General features: G+C 37.3%; 1 protein-coding gene across 3 annotated transcripts in view; it reads left to right on the top strand.

The window, feature by feature from the left end:
- The window catches only part of CDH8 (cadherin 8), a 417,595-nt gene that overhangs the window by 149,226 nt on the left and 245,799 nt on the right, over positions 1 to 22,570 (top strand). The gene's annotated exons all lie outside the window — the stretch shown is intronic.

Genomic DNA, 22,570 nt, shown 5'->3' with positions numbered 1-22,570 from the left:
TCACATAAAATAATGGCAGAAAACACAGAATGGAAAGCAGTCAATTTATAGATGAACAGAAAGCAATCAGTCAATTTATAGATGAACAGAAGTACTTGAGTCAGCTCCAGTGATCACATTATATATAAGAGCCATCTTAAAATGCTGTCAGACCTAAATGACTTTGAGAAATGCTACACAAGAAGATTTTATCTTTCCTTTCTTCTGCTCAAAATTTGTCCTCCTACTCCTATCCTTTAAAATGTGTTCATGGACAATCTGTTTACTAAGTTATCATTACCAATGTTACCTACTTATTGCTATTGTTTGAAAGTTTATGTGAAAAAGGGAATGAATACAGTAATGAATATCTTGTAGTCATCAACCCCCTAACCTGTTTCAAGTCTGCACTGAATGTCCAACATTCACTGAGTGTCTACCTAACTCATTCTGCGTGTATACTCTAGTTACTATGCATCTTCCTATTGTCAGTGTGAAATACCAGCAGTTAGCATATACAGGTTGCTTCTGTTCTGGGACACAGGCAGACATTCCACCAAATCTTGTTGAATTAGTCTCTACCACAGGTATTTGCCAGGAAAACTAGGAGGATGTTGAAACTGTACCTTTCCAAGTAGCTCAACATAAACATATGTGAACTTAGGAGCCATTAGGCAAACATGATCTTTTATTAAAGTAAAAAGGTAAAGCCAGGACCCACGGAGGTGGGTGGAGATGGAATAGGCAACCAAGACAAGAAAAAGTGAGAGACTGTGAAACTTCTTGTTGGTTTTCTTAGTCTTTGGTTCTACAAACATACTGATCTTTAGACACTTCCCATCTCTGGCTTCAGTGATACTTCCATCTCTCTATAGAAGACAACTCAAAAAAATGGAGGGATGTATCATGTTCCTTAAAAACAAACATTTCCTGAGAAATATGAAGTAGTCTCCTAGATGCCTTGGGTGACAGTGATGGCTGACTATGGGGATTCAAAGGAACTTTGGTCTGTAAGAGGATATAAAAACATCTTTCTTCCTGGCTATGTAAACAGTGTATAAAGATAACTATTTTTATCCACACAGATTATATGCAGTTATTTTTATTATTTTATTATATTAATATATTATTATAATTTATTATATTACATATAATACAATTTATTATATTATATATATAAACACAAGAATAGACTACCACTCCTGTGTCTGCCTTGTGAAAGATCTTGGCTCCTTAGGGTTAGGCATGGTGTGAATGTCAGAACTATGTAGTAGATATCTTCAAACTATAATGTGAACAAACTAGAAAGTTTTTTATTCGTCTACCATCGACTGCTGCACAGATAAAAGCAATGAGCTGAAATGTTAAATCCTTGGGAAAGTTAGAACCAGGGTAGGCGGTGGGATATCCCCTTCTACTGGGCTTATGAAAGGATCATGCATCTCCTTGAACTGGGAGATAGAACGAGAGAAGGAATATTCTCGGTACAGTAGGAAAAAAGACTCCGTGCTGACTGCAATGTCATTCTTCCATCCATTTGTATTCACAGATCCTATTAATGGATGTCAGATAGCCTACAGTCTTCCATGCTTTGTTCTTTTTGAAATTACTATTAAAGAAAACTAGATGAACGAGACTGAAAACAAAGGGCAAAATTCTGTCCTGAGCATGTCTTCATTGTCCTTTTTCTCACCTTGACAGAATAATCTGAATAATGACAATCACCCTAGGATTCTTTTTTTTATTTTTTGGATCACTATTCCTGTGTAATTATTAGAGCTGTTGTTACCATTAAGCGACAATGAAATAATATCAAACAATTCCCATATATTTACGTATATGTAACAAGTTACAATGTCAAAATAAAATGAAAGGAGAAATACCAGTATCGGCCTTAAGAGCAGCTCTTACAGCATCTCACAGTTCTGATAAACACTATTTAAGTGCCTTGTGAAGGCCTTTTTTAGGGAGCCTGTCAGCGAAGAAAGTGAGACCATATGATGTGAATCTAGCACCAAGAGCATTAGTAACCTAGATTTCTCATGAACATAGATAGTAATTCTTGTGTTCAGGCTTTTCTACATTTTTCTTCTTGTTCCCCATACATATTTTTAAATTCTGCATTCAAGTTTAATAGCCATACAGTAAAATGCGTATATCTATAACAGCATAAGCTGAGCAGGTTTGTATAACCAGCACCCAAATAAAAATTCAGAATAGCACCATCCCCACAAAATTCATTCTGTGTCCCCTTCCAGTCACTTGATTAACTGACATCCTAACTTCTAACAGCATAGATCTATTTTGCCTGCTTTGTACTCATAAACTGATGCATACACAATGTATGGTTTTGTGCCCGATTTATTCATCTCAACACCCCAAACAGGCTTGAAATTAAGTCTACCGAATTTAACAAGACATTTAAATGAATCAATGAATCTATCCATTCTTATATTCATTTATCTTGTTGATCCTGTCTACCATCCCTCCTTTTTCTTTTTTTCTTCTGGTTCTGGAAGATGACTTTAAAAATATGTGTGTTATTTTGGGTGACCTTTCCTTATGTACAGTTGACCCTTGAACAATGCCGGGGTTGGGGTACTAACCCCTTACGTAGTTGAATTCCATGTATAATTTTTGACTTCCTAAATTACCAATAGCCTACTGTTGACCAGAAGTCAGTAACATAAGCAGTTAATTAACACATATTTTGTATGTTGTGCATATTATGTACTATATAGAAGGCAGTGTTATCAAGAAAATCATAAGGGGCCAGGCATGGTGTGGTGGCTCATGCCTGTAATCCCAGCACTTTGGGATGCTGAGGCGGGTGGATCACCTGAGGTCAGGAGTTCAAGACCAGCATGGCCAACATGGTGAAACCCTGTGTCTACTAAAAATAAAAATTAGCCGGGTGTGGTGGCACGGAGCTGTAGTCCCAGCTTCTTGGGAGGCTAAGACAGGAGAATTACTTGAACCCAGGAGGCAGAGGTTGCCGAGATCACACCGCTGCACTCCAGCCTGGGCATAGAGCGAGACACCCTCTCAAAAAAAAAAAAAGAAAAAATCATAAGAAAGATAAAATATACTTACAATTCATTACGTGGAAATTGAGCATTACAAAGTTCTTCACCCTCATTATCTTCATGTTGAGTAGGCTGAGAAGGAGGAGGAAGAGAAGGAGTTGGTCTTGCTGTCTCAGGGATAGCAGAGGCTGAACAAAATCCACACGTAAGTGGACCCCACATATAAGTCAAATCTGTGTTGCTCAAAGGTCAGTTGCACCTAGCTCAAGGCAGCTAAGTGGTAACTTCTAAGTTATGGCTGTTTTTCAAGCATATCATCAATATCATCTCTTAGTTAAACCAACAGAAAACCCATACCAGTGGGATATTTTAGAGGTATCTAACCTGTTTTAATCACACTTCCTTTTTTTTTTTCCTAACAGAAATTCACTTATTAAAACTACATTTATTTAAAAAAACTTTCTAACGTTTTCTGTTCTGCTTCTTATCTTGTTTCATGTTTTTTCAATTCTCTTTTCTGTATTTTCTCTAATTGTTCTCATCAAATACACTTAAGAAATATTTATTGAATACCTGCAATAACAGATAGTGAAGTCTCATAGATAAAAGCTGTCTTTGCGGATAGAAAGACCTTGTGCTTAAGAGTTCACTTTCTCGAGGTCTTGTTGCAAATCCCTGCTACTTTTCTTAGTCAGAGCATTGAATCCACCTCTTAGTTCTTTCAGATTCACCCCTAGCATTTTGGTCTGGTGTCAAGTATGCCGTTAACCTACATGGGACATGTCATATTAAAACAAAAACTGTAATACTTGTTTTTATTCAAATGAATTGTGACTTAAAAAAGAAACTTTATCTATTAGTGTCACTTGCTATAAGTAGAAACAAATACCACACTTAAAAAAATGAAATAAAATGTAAAATATATGTTAATATGTAAGTATCATTAACTTTTACGTAGACAACGTTGGCTGCTTCAGTCGTATCCCCAAGCCTGCTAGTTGTTTGCTATATAAAGAGATGTTAGCATGTATCAGAAAGGTGTTAAACACATACAGTACTATAATAAAATTGATATATTATCTTCAGCCTAATCAGAAAAGTTAAAAGGGGAGTGAAATGGATAAAAATCTCACTACAAATTTAAAGCTGATTAATATTGATTGCTTGCATACCTAGAGTGCCCTGCTGGTATGTTTCTCTTGTTTCGGTGGGCAACGTGTTATACAAAATGCGTGTTTATGTTTTGGTATATGCCAATCAAGGATACATACTCTAAATGTTCTTTCTTAACCATACCTGCCTCCAAGGAGCACCAAGTCTGGCAGGGAGGATCACCTGCAACCTTGAGGCTTACCCAGAATGTGAAGGACCATCATAACAGAGATTATGATGACCCATATTCCCCAGGGATGTCTGGAGGTATCACCTGGGACAGTGCTTGCTTAAGATTTACATGGAAGAATATCAATTAAAATTTCATGTTTTCTTAGGACTCAGAGCACCTGCAGCTATTTCTTTTTCAGCTTATTTTATTTTAAGTTCAGGGGCACATGTGCAAGATGTGCAGGTTTGTTACACAGGTAAACGTGTGGCATGGGGGTTTGTTGTACAGATTATTTCATCACCCAGGTATTAAGCCTATTATCCATGACTTCTCATTCCCGAGCCTCTCCTTCTTCCCACCCTTCACCCTCCAGTAGGCCCCACTGTGTGTTGGTCCCCTCTGTGTGTTTATGTGTTCTCATCATCTAGCTCCCACTTGTAAGTGAGAATATGCGGTATTTGGTTTACTGTTCTTGCATTTGTTTGCTAAGGATAATGGCCTCCAGTTCCATCCATGTTTCTGCAAAGGACATGATCTCATTCTTTTTTTGTGGCACCTGCAGAGATTTCTCAAAATTTTTGGAACTGTTGAGAAGTAGGCACAAAGTGTCTCCTGCTCAAAAGTCAAGCCATATGAGTAGAACAGAGATGTGTCAACACAACTGCGGGGGCTCTGCTTCATAGCTAAAAGAGGGATATCTGCAAAATGGAAAACATTTCAACATCAGCTCTCTATTCTTAGATCTAAGCAATTCAGTACACGCAAACAATTGGCAACATATTCAAATGAGCAAACAGGCAAATGCACAGAAAGGTGTATGATTGTTTTAAATATTGGACGGGAGCTTTTACATTATATCCATCGAGTAAAACACATTTGATCAGAAGCTGTTTCAAGGCATCATGATTAAAGTAGTTACTGCTGTGCTTTTGGCAATGGTTAGAAAGGCAGTTTTCTTCTACAACCTCAGAGACAAGAACCATGTTGGGGTCTGAAGAGACATTCTGCCATATTAGACACGGCATTTGCTTTGAACAGAAAATATATTCTTGATTAATTCCAAGATTTTGCCTGAATTCTTAGATAACTCGATAGTGCTTTAAGTTCTACAGAGCTTCTATTACTAAAGAAGCCGATTTAAAGGGGAAATGCTTAGATATGTGGGATCCAAGATTAGGCTTAGGAAAACTTAGAGAATATAGAAATGTGCTCCCCAGTGTCTGATTTGATGCTTCCTTGAAGCATTCAAAGTTAAAAGCTCTGGCTTTGAAGCCAAAAGGGGTTGTATTCGTGGATCTTTCCCTAACTACTAGGTAACCATGAGAACGAATTTACCTCTCTGAATCGGAGTTTCTTTTTCTTTAAAATAAGATTTTAAAAGAAAAATTATGTGAAAGGATAAAATGCTCTGCTTGGCATGTGATATTTCAATAAATGTCAGTTTTGCCTGGCTCTGAGGCATTCACTATGTGTCATAGTTTACCCTGATTTACCTTAGTCAGTAGACTGCTTCTGAATCCTCTGAGCATTAATAAACATCAATGTGCATCTTCCTTTCTGATATGTTTGCTTAGGATAAAATTTCAGAATTAAGCTAGTTCGTCTGTTTAAAACAAAGGATTGATTATTCTATTACCTTTACTATAGGCAATATCTTTATCCTTTATTTCCACGACCCCTACCCTCTCTTTCATTATTATTTTTTAATTCACTCTTCAAAATTAACATCTCATTTCTGACTTTTCCTCTGAGTTCCAGGCCTACACCTCAAACAGCTTATGTGACATAGACGTATGAGATTGAGGTAACTTTACAGCAATCAGTACATTTAACACTGGATATATCAGTTGTTTATTGCTGTGTAACAATGTCACCACACACTTCATGGCTGTTAACAACACACACTTATTATGTCATAGTTTATGTAGGTTAGGAATCCATTCGGAAGGTCTGCAGGTCTTCTGCTTCAGGCTTTCACAGGCTGCAATCAAGGTTTCATCCAGGGACGAGGTCTCATCTGAGACTCAACTGGGCAAGAATCTGATTTTAAGGTATCCTGGCTGTCGGCAGCATTCAGATCTTGGTAGGTTGTTGGACTGAGGGTCTCGGTTCCTTTGCTTACTGTGTTGAGTGGCCACTCTACACACCTTGCTTCATGGCCTTTCCATCTGGCAGCTCAGAATAAGAAAACTTCCTTCTTCACAGCAGTAAGAGAGAGAGTCTCTGGTGTGATGGACACAATCTCATGTAACATGATCATGTCCACACAGTTACATTAAACCTGGCCTCTTGCTGAATTTTATTGATTCAAAGCGTATCACAGGTCTAGTCCTTCTTGATCCACTCACCTCTGATTCCACAGTAGCAAGAGTGGTATTTTGAAAAGATGGTTTTGGATATGGCATCTCTATCAACACCTTCCTGTTGCTCTTAGAAATAAATGTGGATGGATGTGAATCATTTTATAATAAATACAAGCCATCTTCTACTTCTCCACTGTGAAGTCATTTCTCACCATTCTAGGGCTAAAAACTATTTTATTTCACTTGGACCTCTGTCCACCCTCCATAGTGGTCTTTTTGATCATGACAAGTTCCAGCTTAATGAGCTTCAGTGTTTCTCCATTGCTTTCTGGATATAGTTCAAAATTTACAATGTGGCCGATAATGCTCAGCATGAATAAATCATGCCAGCGTCCTCCCATCTTATCACTGCCTCGTAGATTTGCTTTCTGTCCCTCGAGTGTGAAGACTTCAGAGCCTCCATATATGCAACTGACGTTGCCTAGACAACTCTTTTATTTACCCTTCCAGCTTCCGAGTATCATTGCTTACTCCAGGTCTGTTAAAACTTCATATTATGTGACTGGGCACGGTGGCTCACGCCTGTAATCCCAGCACTTTGGGAGGCCAAGGCAGGCGGATCACAAGGTTAAGAGTTTGAGACCAGTCCAGCCAATATGGTGAAACCCTGTCTCTACTAAAAATAGAAAAACTAGTTGGGTGTGGTGGTGGGCGCCTGTAGTCCCAGCTACTCAGGAGGCTGAGACAGGAGAATCACTTGAACCCAGAAGGCGGAGGTTGCAATGAGCCGAGATGGCACCACTGCACTCCAGCCTGGGTGATAGAGCAAGACTGTCTCAAAAATAAATAAATAAATAAACCCCTAAAACCTCATATTCTTCCGGATTTTCCTTCATACATTTAATTGATCGATTAATCACTGTGTTGCTGTATGTACTCTCCCATAAGGTCTCTGCAGGTGAAACTTGTGCTTATATTGTTCCTTGTTGTTTTTCAGGGCCTGTCCCAGAACTGGCTGAATGCATGGCAGACATCTCAGCAAATATGTAGTAGATGAAAGGAGGGTAGAACTAAGAAAATGAGCACCGTTCTCTCTGAAGATTTGAATTGCAGTTAGGAAACAGGCAAAAAAACTTCCTGCCAGAGGTCAGGTGGGATGGAAGAGGTTCAGCCAAGACCGGGGCACAGAGCAGTTTGTGAGGATGATGACAGGGAACAGGTGCAAATCATAGCATTCATGGAACCCGGTATTGAAGCAATTTCCGGGTCTTACACGAGGCATTTTGGTGTTGGAATGTTAACTGGATCTGCATTGCCTTCCAGAGTGGCAAGGCTGCTGATCCTGAAATGTGACAAACAAGGAATTTCTTCTAGATGATATGTATCTTCAGTCTTTTTACATGAACCAAATTGATTCAGAAATGAGGAAAGTGCTAGCAGTTTAATTGAGAAAGTGTTCATGGCCTTTCTCATTTGTTTTTCTTTAGCTATCCAAATTTCTCCTTGCTATTTAAGAGGAATTCACTTTACACAAGAACATTCTTTTACTTGATGATTCAATATAAGTAATTTTTTAAAAAAATTTTTGTCATCAGAGGCAAGAGCATAATGGAAAGCATGAGAATAATAACTTAGCAGTCAGCCTACCTTCGAGGAAACTCATTTGTCTGAGATTTAAACAATGAAATATGAGAGTCACATCTTTTATTTTTTCGTGGCATTATAAACTTAGGCAGGACATGGGGGCAAATAAGTGAATCTTACTCGGATAGAAGGGATCAAATCTTCGAGTAATAGCTTAAAATAGCCTGTTATAAAATAGAATTTATTGCTTAACATGGTGCGTTAAATGGAAACTCACATGGGGCAGCAGACAGCATGTGGTCCGGAGAGTGAATTGTGGATCATGGAGGCCACTCATTAAATATGCAAATCTGACTGTGTAAATTTCCTTCTCTGCACATCCTACTGATTATTTTTTAAATGATTTTTAACTGTTATTTACAGAACTAATGTGCCTGCAGCAAATGGCACCTAGAGGATATTCAATAAATGTTAGTCCATAAATAATAATATCATATATAAAATACCCAGGCTAGTGTCTTGCATGAAGTAGGTGCTCAGTAAATCTATATTATTATTATCAACATCATTATCATCATCATTATTCCTACTATGGACTAACACTACACTGGGCAGTTTCATCTGATTTGATTTCTATGAAAAGCCTATCAGGAAGTTTTTGTTTTGTTTTGCTTTTACTAAGAAAATGCAGTTAAGTAACTGTCTTGAGAGTCTCACAGCAAATATGCAGCCAGGCTGAGCTTCGACTCTATCCATTCTTACCATAAGCCTTTTCGTAGAACAAAATCATGATGCTATACCTCCAGGTGGAACACACCATTGCATACTAAATACATGAATTATTTTTTCAAGATAACAACCACTTTTAAGTTAGGGATGACTTCATTCATTTCTTATTCACTCACATCAGACTGAAGCCTGTGAAGCTGTGTTAAAATACCTTAAGCCAGGCAAAGAAATCCGAAGTACTTCTTCTATTTGGTCATAACTTATACAAGGTACTTCTTGGCCATCTTATTAAGGATGCCTTTAGCAGGGATGGAAAATGGAATTTATTACTCAGTTTTCTATCCTTCTCTAACACTTAACAGCTAAACACAAAATAAGTATTCAAAGAGATGTTCAAACTCTTCTAATATTTGTCTAGATGGTCAGTTCTGTGAAGACTCCTACATCTTTGGTATGGTGTTTGCAGGAGTGACTTGCACACAGCAACCACATTTTTCCTTGTGTGCAATTTTTCAACTATGACAAAGTTAAACTTTTGAGAGCTTCATTCAAGTTCCCTTTCTTTTTAGTTTTTAACTTACTGTTTATGAATGTGGGCTATCGAAGGTTCTAAAAATACTTCTCTTAATCCTTGAAGGAAACAAAATTCTCTAACTTTTTTTCCCTCTTGCATTCATTTTCTTTTTCTTTCTCTCACACACAGACACACACATATTCTCTCTCTTCATTCTCTCTTATTTCTATATGTTGCAATATATGAATGTTTGTGTGTGAATTTGTGTGACATATACTGTCTAAGTTGGAAAGAAAATGTTGCTTTCTTTCCAAATCAAAGAGAAAAATGTGTAGAGTCTGGAACTACCACAAAAATAGCTGCCTTGACTCACAATGTCTCTACTCTGAAATATAAATTTTATCCTGAAGGGAATTCTCTTTTCTGTCTCAAGTAGGCTTCTCTCCATATATACACACATAATGAAATATGTGGAAATTCTAAAGTCTTCATAGGAACCTGAGAGATCATTAATCTTGTATTATCTTGGCAAAAATGGAGATGAGAAATTATTTATATTGTGACCTGTGATTCAAGGTAATTCAAGTTCCAAAGGATTGCATTCCAGCAAATGCCTAGGAAGCTTCTTTTTTTTTAAGAATTCCATATTACCCGATTTATTTTCTTATGAATTTGTCAGTTCCAAGTATAATATACAGCATTTAATAGTCTTGTTCTAAGATGATGAAACAGTGTCTTTATGGTGATGTTTAAAGTAATTGTGCTTGATTTCAATGGGTTTTATGAATGTAGTGGTCTCTGTAAAAAGAATAAAAAATCATGCTGGTAACACAGATTGAGGTTAAAGGAAATGACACCTAATGTGTTGGTACAGTTATTTCACAATTATCTTTCAGGATTTCTTAAAGTTTGCATGAGATTTTCATATGTTATATGATAGTATTGTATATCTTTGTTCCCAATTGGTTCTCCATGATGGTACAGTGAAGTGGGTAAAGCAAGTAAGTAAATTAAACTCAGAGATTTAGTGACTTGCTTTAAGGCTGTAATTTGTACCTCTTATTGACTATGAGACCCACATATGCTGATCCCTATACCAAATGTGCTTTCCATTAAATATAGGATAATGCTTAGATTTGAAATAAGGGAGAAAGGACAGATGTAAATGGAAAGTTGAGATTAATTTGTTCTCGGTGGTTGTTCAGTAAATATTCGTTTAATAAGGAGAGCATCATTACTGTAAGGATGCATGTATAAGACGATTCTTTTGTATAGTCAGTATCTCACAGTGCTTGTTTCTTTTTTCGCCTCCTGAACAAGACTGGGAAGAGAAATGAGCTAAACCCATGCAAGCAGAGGCCTTCTTCCTGATAATGGATTAAAGCATGCTTAGACCTAGTTTCCAACTGTATTTGAAAACTGTCATGCAAGCAAATGTCCAGGGGTCTTAGTATTAGTCATTCAAAGCTCCGAATTACGAGTGCCTTATATAATGAATGGGAAGGAGGAAGTTGACTTCAAGAACCAGAAGTCTTTTAATCGAATATGGAGGACTAGGAAACAGCAACTCTCAGCTGTTAAGGGATTTGTGAAATTGCCTGCCTGGAAATTTATGCATATTTCATTCTTGTTCAGAAGTTAACAAAGTACATATTTATAATGACTATGCTTATGATGTATTAATTTTGGATAAAAAATATATACAATTAGCATGAAGACTATATTGCATTCTACATTTCTTAATTTACCATCCTAAAGAAAGAAAACCTGGCCGGGCACTGTGGCTTGCGCCTGTAATTCCAGCACTTTGGGAGGCCAAGGTGGGTGGATCACAAGGTCAGGAGATCGAGACCATCCTGGCCAAAATGGTGAAACCCTGTCTCTACTAAAAATACAAAAATTAGCTGGGCGTGGTGGTGGGTGCCTGTAGCCCCTGCTACTCAGGAGACTGAGGCAGGAGAATTGCTTGAACATGGGAAGCAGAGGTTGCAGTGAGCCGAGATGGCACCACTGCACTCCAGCCTGGACTACAGAGTGAGACTCTGTCTTGGCGGGTGGCGGGGGAGAAGAAAAGGAAACCTAACTATTTTGGTCACAATATCTTACTATTTGGTGGCAAGATACCATAATGATGGAAAGCCTTGGATGAAAACAGGGAGATTTATGAGTTATAGGCTTACTGATAATTTCACAACGTAGCACATATTAACAGGTTAAAATGCATACCTGGATGTACACCTTGCACGGTACTTTCTGTGCACCCTGAAACATATATAAGTTAGGAAAACTTCAGTCAACTTTTCTATAAAATTAGAAACTTTGTAATTATCTTACCTCACTCAGAAGGTTGTAAAGTTATAAAAAGAAGTGAAAGCATTATATAACACATTATATTCGTGGCTTCTTTTTAGGTCGTAGATACCTCTGTTGATTCGATATAATAGTCCTGTTCCTGCTCATGGAGTGCACTGGTTCTTCAACTTGAGTGTATGTCAGAATTACCTGGATGACCAGTTAAAATGTAGCTTCTGGGTCTCACTCTCAGAGTTTATAATTCAGATGATGTTCATATTGCTGGTCTGGAGACCACACTTGGAAAACCACTTGCTTAGTGGGTCATTATAATGCTCTGTTTCTCTACATGGAGTCCATGGTAGTATTCGAGAGGATTCTAAAAACAGTAAGAGCCATGATACAACCTTCTGAGGTGTTACCAGAACATTTGCAAAGCTAGTTTATGTGGGAAAAAAAAAAGTAATGTTGATACATTAGGGAATTAAATGCAGAAGCTGCATGGTATATTCTGGGAAAAATGCAAGACCTCAAAGTTGTTCCAAATTTATAATTATTGGCTTCTCCCTGTGAAATGTGTCATCTAATAGGACTTCCTGACTTGCTAGAGCTTTTCAAATGTTTCCACCGAAGATTTTTAAAATTAGAAGCTCTGTCATGGTAAGTTTCATGCCTATTTGCCTAATCTTGAACCCCCAGATTCAAGCACTCTGTCTTGCAAAAACAGAGCCTCAACCATCTATGTGGTCTTAGGAAAGATTCTTTTTGTTTGACCTCTCCATATCTATTCGGTTGGTGCAAAAGTGATTGCAGTTTTTGCCCCTGAAAGTAATGGCAATGACTGCAATTACTTTTGCACCAACCTAATAGTTGCCTCACAGGTAAAAAAGCAACAATAATGGAACCAATTTTTTGGATTGAGTGAGATAATCTAAACTGGGGCTTTTGTATTGATATATTTAGAGATAATATTTGAAAATATTTACTGAATACAGATGCTTGGGCCTTATGATAGGATTACACCTCAATAAACTTACAGTAAGTTGAAAATATCATAAGCAGAAAATACATTTATTTTCTGTACCTAACCTACTGTACCTAACACCAGAGCTCAGCCTAGAACTTTTTTCAAATGTTTGAAATTTTATTTATTTAAAAATTTTTTGTGAGTACAGTAGGTATATATATTTTGGGGGGGTACATGAGATGAGAACTCTTATATTAGCCTACAGTTGGGCAAAATCATCTGGTACCACAGGGCATTGTAGAGTTTTGTCTGTTTGTTTGTTTTGAGATGGAGTCCCACTCTGTCTCCCCAGGCTGGAGTGCAATGGCGTGATCTTGGCTCACTACAACCTCCGCCTCCCGGGTTCAAGCAATTCTCTTGCCTCAGTTTCCTGAGTAGTTGGGATTACAGGTGTGCACCACCATCCCCAGCTAATTTTTGCATTTTTAGTAGAGACAGGGTTTCACCATGTTGATCAGGCTGGTCTCGAACTCCTGACCTCAGGTGATCCACTTGCCTGGCCACCCAAAGTGCTGGGATTACAGGCATGAGCCACCTCACCTAGAGTAAGCCACCACACCTGGTTGTTTAGCTTCACAATGGCATGACTGGCAGGGAGCTGCTGTTCACTCCCTCAGCCCAGCATTGAAAAAGAGTGTTATATCACATATCGCTAGCTCAGGGAAAAAATCAAAATTCAAAAATGAAATAGTTTCTACTGACTGCAGATCACTTTCCCACTATCATAAAGGTCAAAAATTCTTAAGTTGAGCCATCGTGAGTCAGGGACTGTCTGTGTAGTAAACGTATTTGCGAGCTTCCTCTGTGCCACATAACGATTTAATCACTAGTTAATTAGTAATGTTAATTATTACGAGTTGATGTATGTTATTCTGTGTTCAGTTCTTCATGTGGGGGGCCTGGGAATCTTTATGTTGAACCAGCTTACAGTGTGCTGCTTCATAAGTAGCCTGTGTGGTCCACAATTTAGAAAACACTGCTATAGATGTTTTTATTCCTTTCAGAGACAAAGATAGTCTGGGGGATATGCTACCAAATAAAGGTGGTTGAAAAAAATTCAGCCTACTTTAGGCTTATTTATGTAAATTAAGAGTCTACAGGACACAGGTGCTTATCAAAATAATTAATCTTTTTATTATTCATATAATATTAACAACTGTATTTTTCATGCGTTTCTATGAATACAGACACACATTCACACAAGCACACCCTAACTAGAGGGAATTAGACAAGAATCATAGAAGTACTACAAAATATAGATTTAAATACTCACAAAAATAAACTTTAAGCTGTTATCTTTCACAATTTTCCAGGCTGTTCTGAGGGTGTTTCAGTGCTTGACCCCCCCATCTGTCCTAAATTGTAACTGACTGCTCTTTAGAATGCAGGTGCTAATTAACTTCTTAACACTTTTTTGTATCATCCTAAAAGCCCAGCCTTCTCACTTCTGTGACTTCTGAAGTGTCTCTCTGAGTTGTGTGGTTAAAGAGGTGTATTTCCCATAGTGAATACATATTACTTTTCTAACGTAAACCAAAAATAAAATTCTAAGTCCCCCCAACCATGAGTCCCTGCCCTCCTCTTGGCCAAGGGCATTCCAAAGTTAACCTGAAAAAGCTAGTTTGGGCTGTGATGGGAATGGGGAGCTGGACAGGACTTCTCCTCCCTTTTGGAATTACTGTTAGAACAGACTCCTTTGAGTCTTATGAGAAACATTCACAATGTATTCTCTCTGAAGCCTGCTACCTGGAAGCTTCATCTGCATGATAAAACTTTGGTCCCTACAACTACTTGAAGTAATCCAGGCATTCTTTTGTATTGATAATATCTCCTTCAACCAATTGTCAATCAGAAAAATTTTAAATCTACCTATGACCTAGAAGCCATCATTTTGAGTTGTTTCACCTTACCGGATTGAACCAGTGTACATTTTACATGTATTGATTGATGTCTCTTGTCTCCGTAAAATGCATAGAACCAACCTGTATCCCAACTACCTTGGGCACATGTTATCAGGACCTCCTGAGGCTGTGTCATGGATGTGACCTTAACCTTGGTAAAATAAACTTTCTAAATTGATTGTGACCTGTCTCAGATACTTTTGGTTTACAGTAATTAAAAATTTGAGATGACATAATGCTTTTAAAAGGATGTAAGGTTCTTTCCCTCTGTCCTAAATCACAATGAGCTCTTTTCCTTGGGCCAGTATGTGAAGTAGATTCCTGTCCTGAACCTCTGAGATTCCAAGGTGATTTCCATGAGTCAGGCCTAGAGATTTGCATTATAAACACACCTTCTCTGGGGGTTCTAGTCCTGGTGGAGAAACCATTCATGCAGAGCAGAGTTCTTCTCACACTGGATGGATATACTGCTCTGTTTTCTGACATATTGTGCTTTGTTTGATGGTTTCAAAATATGTACAGTGAGTGTCTCCACATTCTGATTTTCAGGTAGCTACTGATTTCTGGTTTTGTTTTGTGTTTTTTTTTTTTTTTTTTTTTTTTTTGGCTTATAGAACAATAGAGCATAGCAATTAAGTACATGTAATTTACTGTTAGTCAGAACTAGCTTCTGGCTGCAGACCCCAAATCTATTGATTATTGGGACCCAGGCCAGTGGCCTCAACATTGTAGCTTTTTGTTGTTGTTTTGAACAATTAATGTTTTCTCACATTTCCCATTGGCTGTTTTCATTTTGTGTATCCTATTTTATGTTCACCTTCAAAAATACAGTATTATTATTATTATAAAGATCATCAATGATGTTCTAAATGCTTCTTAAATAAGTATTTGTTTGTTACATCAGACTCTAACACAAAAACATTTGCCCATTTTTTGAATTTTCTCTTTAAGATCTTTAGGTAGGCTGGGCACAGTGGCTCACATCTGTAATCCCAGCACTTTGGAAGGCCAGGGTGAGAGGATTGCCTCAGTCTGAGAGTTCAAGACCAGATCCTGTCTCTATTCAAAAAAAAAAAAAAAAAATTCTGCCATGGTGGGATTACACACCTGTAATCCCAGCTACTTGGGAGGCTGAGGTGGGAGGATTGCTTGAGCCTGGGAGGTCGAGGCTGCAGTGAGTTGTTAGGGTACCTCTGCACTCAGCTTGGATAACAGAGTGAGTCCTGTCTCAAAAAAAGGAAAAAGATACTCATCGTATGATTGTGTGTGTATATGTGTATGCGCGTATATGTGTGTGTGTGTGTGTGTGTGCGTGTTTTCCTGACTGTACTAATTATGGGGGTGTTTGCTCTTATAACTATGCCACAAATATCTATACAAAAAACACATCTGTAATTGAATAGATGAATGAATTAAAAACATTTATTGAGTACTTATTTATGCCTATCCATTTTTGGAAATCTAAAAGTGATTTGAATATAATTTAGTCTCATTGAAGTCTAAATAAGATAATTATATCAAGTAAATAAGTACTTGTACCAGAAACATAGAAGTTCCTTTATATTTGATGATAATTATTAGTATTCTAGTTACAGACTAATATTTGACAGTAAAACAGGCAATTGACAATGGATTAGAAAAGGAGATTCAAATGATGTGGTACACTCTTGAAATTTAGTGGGTTTCAGCATAAAAAACCCCAACCATCTTGGGCATGTGTTGTCAGGACCTCTGGAGGCTGTGTCACGGGTATGCTCTTAACCTCGGCAAAATGAACTTTCTAAAGTGATTGAGACCTGTTTCAAATACTTTTGGTTTACAGTAATTAAAAACTTGAAATAACATACCACTTTTGGGGAAATCCACACCTCCGAAGGAGAGTCATTTGTGAGGTTCTTTGTTTAGTGATTATCCTGATTTCTAATTATTTTCTTGGAAGTTCTGGAAAGCTCCTCAAGGTAGCTTCTCTTCCTGTATGAAATCCTGTTTTGAAAACATTTCCCTGGAGAATTTAAACACAAGAAAAGCTCAGATTCCACTGTTTTTAGACATTTCCCTATGCTCCTCACTTCACACATTTACACTGAAACACGTACAAAATACTTACTGCCGCATTTTTCTTTCCGCCTGGAGAACATCTGTAAAGATATTAATTGTGCTTCAGTTATAAATGGATTGCCAAAAGGGACAGAACGGGTTGTGTATCTCATCAGCATGCCCTGTCTAGTATAAATAATGAGACAAGAACTTGGTACATTGGAAATTTGTGATAAAAACAAGATGTGATATTATGAAGTCCCACCAGTTCTTTCTTCTAGATACATTGATTTTTAAGGCACTCTGTGAGACTGCTAAATCAATGATCGTCTGTCACTAAATGTTGGCTAAAAAGGCTATATTACTGGGGTCAACTACAAATTAGCCCAAAGGGTAAACATACAGGTAGCACACATGTTAAGAAGAAAAATGTCACAGATGTTGTAAAATATAGTTGGAAAGGCACAGCTGTTAGAAAATGTATATGGCCTTTTTCTCCTTTTCCATCTAAGAGTCTTAAATATGGAAACTAGGAAGAATTGAAAAGAGAGGAAACATACTTGAATTGCGTGCAGGACTTCATTACCTGAGTTATTTTAAAAATAATGTCAGAATTTTGTTTGATGTTTCCTCAGATTATTCGTGTGTGTCTTTCAAATGTGCTAATTTTTGCTTTTACCTTTCATAAGCACCTAGTGAAGTTGCTGTTTCCTAGTATGGCATAATGATTAAAATTTATATAAATTTTAAAAAATATTGATATTGCTAAATATGTTGTATACCTAGGTTTGTGCACTTTGAGTTGCATTTCAAATGAAACCCGATTTTGTAAGAAGTCTTCAATGTAATGAAATTTGAGGATTAGGGGACAAAACAAAACTCATAGGTGTACACATGGACACATATATTGTTCATTTACTGTAATAGTCAATATTGTAAAATCACAGACTACCTTTGAAGTTGCGCTATTCATCACGTCACTTTATCAGGAAGATTTCCTTTACATACCTCCAACCTCACATTGGAAAAGGGAGGGTAACCCCATTTACACAATTATTCTTTTTTAAAGTGCTGACTTTTAACTAGAAATGTAAGCTCATTTTAGAGGCACAAAAAAAATGAACAGCCACTATAATGGTTATATCTCTGTTCTCATGCATCTTGACCTTAAATTTATACTTTATGAAATAAAAATAAAGATTGACAACCAAGGGTCAATCTTCTCTGCACACCCACCACTCCTGCAACATGCCTAGGTTACAGTCTAGGCAATAATGTTTCTTTCTGTGCCTCTCCCTGGTAGGCTGTGAGCTAGTTCCCCAAGGACCAGGAAGGATCTGTATTCATCATTGGTACTCCAAGACCAGGAGCAGTTTGGTGGCATTCAGCAACTGACAAACACATATAGTATGAGAAAATGGGACTAAGGAAGTGAGAATAAAGAGAAAGAAGGATACTAACAAAGAGAAATGAAGGAATATGTTGAATAAATACAGCATCTATTCAATTTTCTTGTTAACATTTCATTTGATTACTTAAAAATATGATCTGTGTCAGATTCATCAGTACATCTTCAGGGCTGAGAACATAATCAGTTCTTTTCTTTCTCTTATCTCACCCTCTCTCCCTCCTCTTTTCATCCTCCCAATTTGAAAGCTTCTATATATTGGCAGAACCTTAATCATTCTTTGTAAACCCATTGCTTAGCCTTTCACATATTATTTTGTGTTTGCCAAGATTTTAATTAAATCACGTAGAGTTTTCAATATATTTTTTAAACAACTCTCTCTAGGCATGCACGTACCAAGGTCTCACTACAGATTGAGTCCCCTAATCTGAAAATTCAAATTTGAAATGCTTCAAAATCTGACACTTTTTGAGTGCTGACATGACCCTAAAAGTGGCAAGTTTCATACTTGATCTCATGTGGTAATGTGATAATGTCCTCAGTTCATTATTCCCTCTATAGGAAGTTTTCAGGAGCTTAAGTGAGGGTTTAATATCATACTAGTCTCCGTTTGAAGCTAATTCTGGCTTATGTTTGGAGTGGGTTCAACCCTAAGAAGACAAGATCATGACTACCCTTTTAAGAGTAGAGAAAACCCTTACCATTATTCTTTAATAAATTCCAAATGAGAGTAAGACAAAACAGTAGACATAACACCTAATTCAGAACGTGGTCAATGTGCTACATTAATTTCTGAATATCTTCCAAAAGAAAATAACCTATTCATTCTCTCTTATTTGTATATTTACCCAATGAATATTTCTATGCAAGGCATTTTCTGAAGTGCTAGGGAGAAAAATAAAAATACTAGTTCATATTCTCTGCACTTGAAGATGTAAAATTCAGAAGCATTGTAGTGTTTGTGTAGCAGTTAAAAGGGCAGATTTGGGAGCATTCTTGTGTGGTTACAAATTCAGGCTTTATTCCTTCTGTTTGAATTCAGATATTCATAGCAGACTCAGAGGCTTGTTACAAAGATTAAATGAATAAATATTTCACATCAGGTATAGTTCTCAGCACTTGTATAACAAGGACAATGTGGGATCATGCTTATAATTTGAACAAAGTGGTAGAACCCTGTTATCAAGGAATGGGTTAATTCTGGAGGAGAGGATGAGAGGGGAAAGTTGAGAGAATAAGAAAGAATATTGTTCCTAAGAAGCTTTTAATCTAAAAGGGGAAAATCTGTATGCACTGCAATTTATATATAAAAGTAAAAGGTGCCCCTAGAGACAATCAAGTAAAGTATTTTGAGAGTTCAGAAGAGGGAATGATTCAACTTAGGAATCAACTAAATCTTGAATCTGGGTCAGATTGAGCTATGTGGATACTTGTGGAATCACAGAAATGGAGTGAGCAGTGGGTAAATAAAGTAGTTGGGAATATTACAAACTCTGGGTAATTGGTGGAAAAGGTTGTTTAAAACCGTTTACTAACTTTTCATTCTCCTAAAATAAGCTCCAAACTGATTAGTCTAATTTATAGGTACACCCTTCTAGATTTGCAGGCCCACCTGTGAACATTGACCTGGGATCATCTTTTCCTGCCTGATTTCAATGTCAATGTCCCCTCATACCAAAAACTTTGCTTTAACTGTTCTTCAGTATTTCCATGTCACCCACAGAATTTGATGACATCATTTAGTAGCTAATTGTTCCATTTTGGAACTCCTACTAGTCTGCCCCTTTAGAAAGCCAAGAATGTTCTAACTGCAGTTTCTGAAGCTTGACACAGTAGAATTTTAATTTAAAATAATTAAAACAATGAAGGGCTTAAATAGGAGATTAGCCCAATTTACTTCCATTTTAGCTACATCATTGATGGCAGCATGTATAGGATTTTATATTTTGCATCAGTTAGTAAATGTCTCTTTGAACTCATAGTTCTTGTAATGATTGCAAAATTAAACTTTTTTCGTCTAAGACTGTCATTCCTCAATAGCTCAATGGCTCAGTGATTTTTCACTTTGTCACACTTGAAATTTGATAGGATTTTGTCTCTTACATTGGAAAAGGGAGGGTTACCCCAGTTCCACAATTATTCTCTTTTAAAGTGCTGACTTTTAACTAGAAACGTAAGCTCATTTTAGAGGCACAAAAAAAATGAACAGCCACTATAATGGTTATATCTCTGTTCTCATGCATCTTGACCTTAAATTTATACTTTATGAAATAAAAATAAAGTAGCATGCCCTGGAAAGCACAGGGTGCATCTCAACCAAAGTTCTCTCATTTGGGGGATACTGATAGTATGTTATTTTTATGGAGCCCCAGAATAAGAATAGGAAGTAGGTGGCAGTATTCTATTTTTTAGATAAAGCAACTGAGTCTTATTGATGTAAAGGCATTCTCTTGCCATATCAGAGTGTTAAGTCATGGATGTAGAATATGATCTCAGGCTAACCAAATAATGTCAGCAGAAACATCTGATATTACAATTATGTTTTTATATACTACATATGTAATACTACAATTATATATATGTAGTGTGTATATATGTATATACTATATATGTATACTTTTGACTACATCGTGATGCCTTCTAGAAAATACATTTAATGAAGATTTGCAGTTTCTTACAATAAAGAGTAACCAGGTGAAAACACTGCTAAAGTGAACTTCAGATGCTATTAGGAGAGAAACTCTAACTCTCTTGCATGTTCTTGTATCCTTTGCATCTAAGTTGGTGCTTGGCATACAGTATATACTGTGCAAATAGCCATCGTGTGATTGAATAAATTAGTTCATTTACTCAAATAGAATGAATTACATTTCTTTTTTTAAAATTGAGACTGGTTCTCACTCTGTCACCCAGACTGGAGTGCGGTAGTACGATCACGGCTCACTCTGGTCTAGACTTCCCAGGCTCAGGTGATCCTCCAACCTCAGCCTCCCAAGTAGCTGGGACTACAGGTGCACGCCACCATGCGCAGCTAATTTTCTGTATTTTTGTAGAGACAGGGTTTGGCCATGTTGCCCAGGCTAGTCTTGAATAATCCACCTGCCTTACCCTCCCAAAGTGCTTGGATTAGAGGATGAATGACATTTTACCTACTGTAGTTGTCACATATTGTAGAAGGCATCTGGGCATCTGTGGTGCCACCAGTAGCATAGTTTTTCAAAGTCGGTATGGATATAGAAAGCTGCCAGTCTAGAGCATTTAGGGTGCTATTTAGTTCTCAAGCATTTATAGGATATCATTCCATAGGTGACAAATTAGCAAAGGTTTGATTCCTGGGAATAAGCAGCCTATGAAAAGAAAATACTTTTATTTTCCTCTTGTATTAGAAATAAAACCGTCCCAATTCCAAAAAGATGTATTTATGCACATGGAACTGTAAAACAGGCAGCTTATTAGTTTTCACAACCAGGCCTCCAATTGTCCTCATTATCTGTGTGCGAAAGCAGTGGGTAGGCTACCATGCTAGCATTGTTTGTGAGGGATACAGAAGGTACTTCGCCTCTGTGCATAGTAAACATGGCTAAGATTCTACAGTTACACATTTTCATATGGTATTTTCCATTTCTCTCACCCAGTGCACATTACAGATGTTTGCTGAAATGATGCATGGGTGAATAGAAGACATCTGTGTGCTTAAACACATTTTCTAAAGTGTTTAATTGTTTCAGAAAGTTTCAGGCTCATTCTAAAAACACTATGTTAAGTGTGCGTGGATGTTTCATTAAGTTACAAAATTGTTTTTTCCCTAAATTCTCCAGAATAAAATATGGAAACTGAATTTTATTTCCCTGGTTTATATCCCAAATCATGGAGCCAGAGAAATGACAGGATACATTTTGGGACTGTCCATCCGCCTGACTGCAGTTAAGAATCTGTCTCCGTTCCCATAATAAATTTAATTTGGAGCATGTGGAATTTGGCAGCAACATTTCACTACAGGCTGAGAGTTGGCACATAAGGAGAACACCCAGTGAGCAACGGGTAGGCCTTTGCAAAAAAAGAAAGATAGGAAACTAATCACTGAGGATTCCATTGTGTGGTATATGTCATAAAAGAGAGGTTTCTGAAGCAAAATGGCAAGCACAGACTGCCTCTGCCTCTTACTCATTTGGCTTTTGCAAATGGCAAGACTGATTACCCACAAAAGAGAAGGGTTTGATCTTCTGTTATCAGCTTAACATTACTCTTGTAGTTAACCAACTGTAATTCAGAGAGAAGTTCCTGGAAGGAATTGGAATCCCTGTCTTCTTGCTTGTTGTTGAATGGTCAGATGGTAATAATTCAGTATTTATTTCCCCTAGAGCTTGGCTGGGGAAGAAATCTCCATATCTAGGGTTAAAAAAGAAGCCCTAATTTCGGCTGATCCATGTTTAATCCTCCTCCCCC

The sequence above is a fragment of the Chlorocebus sabaeus genome, chromosome 5 (assembly GCF_047675955.1).
Source record: "Chlorocebus sabaeus isolate Y175 chromosome 5, mChlSab1.0.hap1, whole genome shotgun sequence".
Classification (NCBI taxonomy): Eukaryota; Metazoa; Chordata; class Mammalia; order Primates; family Cercopithecidae; genus Chlorocebus; species Chlorocebus sabaeus.
This window is presented reverse-complemented; position numbering and strand designations above follow the sequence as displayed.